This window comes from Heterodontus francisci, chromosome 23 (assembly GCF_036365525.1).
Source record: "Heterodontus francisci isolate sHetFra1 chromosome 23, sHetFra1.hap1, whole genome shotgun sequence".
NCBI lineage: Eukaryota > Metazoa > Chordata > Chondrichthyes > Heterodontiformes > Heterodontidae > Heterodontus > Heterodontus francisci.
The window spans coordinates 34377305-34383905 of NC_090393.1; positions in this window are offsets into that span (position 1 = coordinate 34377305).

Genomic DNA, 6601 nt, shown 5'->3' on the forward strand with positions numbered 1-6601 from the left:
ACATGAAAGATGCATGGGACGGCAGATGGCACCCAGGCTCTGCACGCAGGGCTAGCAGTGAGCTAGGGACGTACGGCAGTGGCTTATCAGACAAAGGCTCTCTGCTCCACAGGAACCGACATGAGCTCTGCAAGCTACACATCACCCTCGCTCACCTGCTGTGCACCAGTCCACATCTGCAACATCCCTGTATGAACTATTAGAGACAGAAGCTGACTGAGCCAACGTCCATGTCACTACATCCATGGAAATGCTCATGAGTAATGGTGGCATGGCAATGCTGTTAATGCATATGTTGGCTCTCCGGAAGGGCCAACGGTGCAAAGGGATGTACCATTGGCGCTACATGCTGGCACACATCATTCACACAGAGGAAAGGACACACATGTTGGTGAAGAACATTTAGTGAAAGACATATTTACCTTTCTGGGACACCTGTGCATTCCCATTTGTGTCAGTGTACTCTCTGTAAACCTCTAATACCTTTTATGTTCTCTTTAAGACTCACGATCTGGAATGTGCCAAATTAAGATTATTCACCCAGGTGCGGCATGCCTACAGCAAGGAATATTATACTTGAGTGGGAGAAGAAGTTTGCAACTTCACAGGACACTGGGACACAGCAGGGTAAGTATGTGGCAGCAAAGTAGAAAGTGCTGGGGTAACTCAGCAGGTCAGGCAGCATTTGTGGAGAGAGCAGCAGAGTTAACTTTCCGCTCCTCTCTTACCTTCCAGGAGCGGAGCGGACCTGTGGGGAGAACGCCGAGAGCGGAGCCTATAAATCGACCCCAGTCTCTTACCTTCCGGGAGAGGAGCAGAGGGGAGCTCTTCCAGCGCACCGGAGTTTTGAAAAACAAAAGGCAACAGTGACGTCAGAGGGGTGCTGCAAGGTGATTGATTGGGAGAAGACGGAGGGCGAAGTAGTATATAGAGTGACTTACCTCGGGTGGAAAAAAAACTGAAAAAGTGATGTCACAGGAAAGCTGTGACCTGATTGGCTGGTAGGGAATCTGCACTGAATTTGAAAATAAAACATTGAGAAACTAATTAACCCTAATTAACTAATCAATTAATAAGTAGAGGAGTAACTAAACCGGAGGGAGGAGATTACTGTATTTAGCATTTAATATTTATAGTAGAAATCTAGGGCTAGGGACCATATAGTTAATTGTAACTTAATTTAGTAAGGATTTAATAAGTATTTATTTTAAATTAATTTATTAGTTAGTGCTAGAAATGTCAGTTAGAGGGGTAAAGTGCTTCACCTGTGCGATATGGGAGGTCTGTGACGCTTCCAGCATTCCGGACAACTACATCTGCAGGAAGTGTACCCAGTTGCAGCTCCTCACAGACCGCATGGATCGGTTGGAGCAGCAATTGGATGCACTTAGGAGCATGCAGGTGGCGGAAAGTGTCATAGACAGGGGTTTTAGAGACGTGGTTACACCCAAGGTGCAGGCAGATAGATGGGTGACCGCTAGAAGGGGCCGGCAGTCAGTGCAGGAATCCCCTGTGGCTGTCCCCCTCTCTAACAAGTATACCGTTTTGTATACTGTTGGGGGGGGAATGGCCTATCAGGGGAAAACAACAGCAGTAACCAGAACAGTGGCACCATGGCTGGCTCTGTTGTTCAGCAGGGAGGGACAAAGCGCAGAAGAGCAATAGTTATAGGGGACACTATAGTCAGGGGCATAGATAGACGCTTCTGTGGATGTGAAAGAGACTCCAGGATGTCTCTGAACGGGCAGGGGGCATTCTGAAGGGGGAGGGTAAACAGCCAGAGGTGGTGGTACACATTGGTACTAACGACATAGGCAGGAAGAGTGATGAGGTCCTGCAGGGGGAGTTCAGGGAGTTGGGTAGAAAGTTAAAAAACAGGACCTCTAGGGTTGTAATCTCGGGATTACTCCTTGTGCCACGTGCCAGTGAGGCTAGATATAGGAAGATAGTGAAGCTAAACAAGTGGCTAAACAACTGGTGTAGGAGGGAGGGTTTCAGATATCTGTATCATTGGGATCTCTTCCAGGACAGGTGGGACCTGTACATGAAGGACGGGTTGCATCTAGACTGGAGGCGCACAAATATCCTGGTTGCAAGGTTTGCTAGCGTCACTCGGGAGGGTTTAAACTAGTGTGGCAGGGGGGTGGGAACCAGAGCAGTAGGTCAGCAGGGAAATAACTGAGGGGGAACTAGTGAATAAGGCCAGTAAGACTGAGAGGAAGAGCAGGCAGGGAGATGTTGCTGAGCACAGCGGGACTGGTGGTCTGAAGTTCATTTGTGTCAATGCGAGAAGTATAATAGGTAAGGCACATGAACTTAGAGCTTGGGTTAGTACTTAGAACTATGATGTTGTTGCTATTACAGAGACTTGGTTGAAGGAAGGGCAGGATTGGCAGCTAAACGTTCCGGGATTTAGATGCTTCAGGCGGGATAGAGGGGGATGTAAAAGGGATGGGGGAGTTGCATTACTGGTTAAGGAGAATATCACAGCTGTACTGCGGGAGGATACCTCGGAGGGATCATGCAGCGAGGCAATATGGGTAGGGCTCAGGAATAGGTCAGGCAGCATCTGTGGAGAGAGTAGCAGAGTTAACTTATCCAAGTTCACAGACAAAAAGAACAAAGAACAGTACAGCACAGGAACAGGCCATTCGGCCCTCCCAGCCTGCGCCGATCTTGATGCCTGTCTAAACTAAAACCTTCAGCACTTCTGGGGTCCGTATCCCTCTATTCCCATCCTATTCATGTATTTGTCAAGATGCCTCTTAAATGTTGCTATCGTATCTGTTTCCACCACCTCCCCCAGCAGCAGGGGGAGGTGATGGCGTGTGGTATTGTCACTGGTCTAGTAACCCAGAGACCCAGGGTATTGCTCTCGGGACATGGGTCCAAATCCCACCACAGCAGAAGGTGGAATTTGAATTCAATTAATAAATCTGGAATTAAAAGCTAGTCTAATGATGGCCATGAAACCATTGTCGATTGTTGTAAAAACCCATCTGGTCCTTTAGGGAAGGAAATCTGCTGTCCTTACCTGGTCTGGCCTACATGTGATTCCAGACCCACAGCAATGTGGTTGACTCCTACATGCCCTCTGCAGGACTTGCTGCTTTGCTGCCAGATTGACAGCAGCCCCACTCTTCAGCAGTCAGGTAAGTATTTCCTTGACAGCTGTCAGGAGCAGGTGCTGGGGCCCTTAAAATAGGGCCCCAGGACCTGCTGCACAGCTGTCAGAACCTCTCTCACTGCGCCAAATGTCCTGCCTCTCCCTGCGTAATATGAGAAGGGCGGCTCGGCGCTGTGATTCTAATGAGCCCCCGTGATTAATATCGGGGGGGCTTGGTGGCGGCCGGCGAATGCGGGCGTGCCGCTGAGTTCAAAGGGCGCCGCCAATAAAATTCATGCCTCACTGCAGAGAGCACATAATCCAGGCTGACACTTCATTGCAGCACTGAGGAAGCTAAAGTGTAGGTGTTGCTGTCTTTTGGGTGAGATATTAAACTGAGACCTTGGGCTGGATTTTACTCTGGCAACGGGGCTCCTGGTGACGGGCCAGAAGGCGGGGGGAGTACACGCCTCGGCCCCCTGTCAGACCCCCGTTGGAATTTCACAGCATGCAGCCAATTAACTGCCCACTGTCGGGGACGCCGTCCCTTTAAGGGATGAGCTCCCGCCGCCACAGCTGCCAGCCGAACGGAGGGCCAGCAGCTCTGCAGTACCGGCAGCGCCACAATGCAGAATGATCCAATAATCACATGCATTTCTAAAATATTGGGTAAATTTGGTAGACAGTGAAGGCTTACAGTGCAAGACATTACCTAGACTGGAAAGACTAAGGGAGAAGTTGAAGTGATTAGACAAGATCTTTCCAGTTATTTTGCTCAGTTCATGCTACCTAATCTCATGTGTTTAACAAATATCAAGGAGAAAGAGCCTTGGTAAATTTAAGGACTAATCCCATCCAATACACTTGTGTGAGAACATAGAGAAATATTTGTCTTTTGTTCAGCCAATACTAATTGCTGTGGGACTCTTATCCCTACAGAGACAGAACTCTGCAGCAAATTAATAATTCTACCTTGACATTAAGTATGTAATGAAGCATACTACAGTGCTAGTTGACCATAATTGTAGGTTTGTTTTATTCATTAATGGGATGTGGGTGTCGCTGGCCAGGCCAGCATTTATTGCCCATCCCTAATTGCTCTTGAGAAGGTGGTGGTGAGCTGCCTCTTGAACCGCTGCAGTCCATGTGGGGTAGGTACACCCACAGTGCTGTTAGGGAGGGAGTTCCAGCATTTTGACCCAGTGACAGTGAAGGAACGGCGATATAGTTCCAAGTCAGGATGGTGTGGGTTTGGAAGGGAACTTGCAGGTGGTGCTGTTCCCAGGCATCTACTGTCCTTGTCCTTCTAGTTGGTAGAGGTCGTGGGTTTGCTAGGTTCTGTCTAAGGAGCATTGGTGCATTGCTGCAGTGCATCTTGTAGATGGTACACACTGCTGCCACTGTTGGTGGTGGAGGGAGTGAATGTTCAAGGTGGTAGATGGGGTGCCAATCAAGTGGGCTGCTTTGTCCTGGATGGTGTCGAGCTTCTTGAGTGTTGATGGAGCTGCACCCATCCAGGCAAGTGGAGAGTATTCCATCACACTCCTGACTTGTGCCTTGTAGTTGGTGGACAGGCTTTGGGGAGTCAGGAGGTGAGTAACTCGCCGTAGGATTTCTAGCCTCTGACCTGCTTTTGTAGCCATGGTATTTATATGGCTACTCTAGTTCAGTTTCTGGGCAATGGTAACCCTCAATGAGGTTGATAGTGAGGGATTCAGCAATCGTAATGCCATTGAATGCCAAGGGGAGATGGTTAGATTCTCTCTTGTTTGAGATGGTCTTTGCCTGGCACTTGTGTGGCACAAATGTTACTTGCCACTTATCAGCCCAAACTTGGATATTGTCCAGGTCTTGCTGCATTTCTACACGGACTGCTTCAGTATCTGAGGAGTCGTGAATGGTGCTGAACATTGTGCAATCATCAGCGAACGTCCCGACTTCTGACCTTATGATTGAAATTAGGTAATGGTGGTTTAAGTGATTTTTGTAACTAAAATTCAGTTCAAAAGAAAAGGTAGAAAAATACACTGTGAGTAAACTGGGGCCATCCGGTATATCTATTTATAATACTTGCAACATTATTTTCAGATTTCCAATAAAACCTAGCAAGTCAGACTATTTAGACAGCCACCCTACCTTCTTGTCTAATAGAGTTGGCAAAAACAAAAGATTGCAATATTTTTCTATCTACACACATTTCTGCAATGACAATGCCCACCCTGACAGGTACTCCCACTCTGGTTATCAAAGATTTGATCAAATTAATCTTCATGAAGTATTGCTTGGAACAGATTTGGAACATTCCTGGCCAGGGATCAGCAATGTGTCCATACACGGACACCAGTGTCAGTGGTAAAAGATTTTGGGGTCCGTGACTGGTAATTTAGGAATGAGAAATTTCCCGTTGACTTCTTCTTCCAGACAAGACCAACTTAAAAAAAATTCACAGCTGTCAGTTTCACAGCTGACAAGCTCTTAGAGCGGGAACAGTGGCTTCCAAACTCAGGACAAGTTTGGGATTTCTGGCGGGCTTTTAAAAAAAAAATCAGAACCCGCCAGAAAACCCCGAACTTGTCCGAGGTTCAGAATCCGCAGTCTCTGCTCGTAACACCTGTTAGCTATGAAACTGACAGCTTTGTATTTTTTTTAAACTGACTAATCACAAAGCAGTTCTGGGGAAAGTTCCTGCTCTCTGCAACTATCACAGAGAGGGAGAGATGGGAGGGGAGACAGAAAGGGAAAGAGGGGAGGAGAGCAGGGGAGAGAGGGGGTGCAGGAGAGAGATGGGGAAGTGAGTGAGAGGGGGAGAGAGAGAGGGAGCGGGGGGGGGGGGGGGGAGAGAGGGACAGAAGAGAGAGAGGAAGCAGGGGGCAGAGAGAGGGAGGACTGAGGATGGGTAGAGAGAGGGGGCAGAGAGAGAGGATGGAGAGAGAGAGAGAGAAGGAGACAGAGGTTGGGGAGAGAGGGGAGAGAGAGATGGACACAGAGGGGAGAGAGAGGGGTGAGAGATGGACACAGAGAGGGGATAGGGATTGACACAGAGATGGAGAGAGAGAGAGCAAGAGGAGAGAGAAAGAGATCAAGATCACACCTGACAGATGGATATCTATCCGGATTCTCTGCATCTCGACATCAAGTGTGCGGGCAGACATTGACTACTTGTGCAAGCAAAAACAATGCCAGGTACTCACTAAATAGGTGGAAATACATTTTAAACCGGACTGTATTTTGATGGCATTAGGTTGGCTATATATTTTATATACAGATTAATTGTCCCCATGTCTGTGGCTGAGTCAATAATTTTGTCAAATGACCATGATGCAACATGTTGGTGCCTATCCCTGTTCCTGGCTTGGTTCTTTTTGTGTTGTGGTAACATAAATGTTGAAACAATTATCAAAAACTTTTCTTACATCTGCTTCAATCAACCAAACACATTGCATTATACATGCGTTGTACCTGAAGGCAAGAATCATGAATGGATCCAGTTAACGT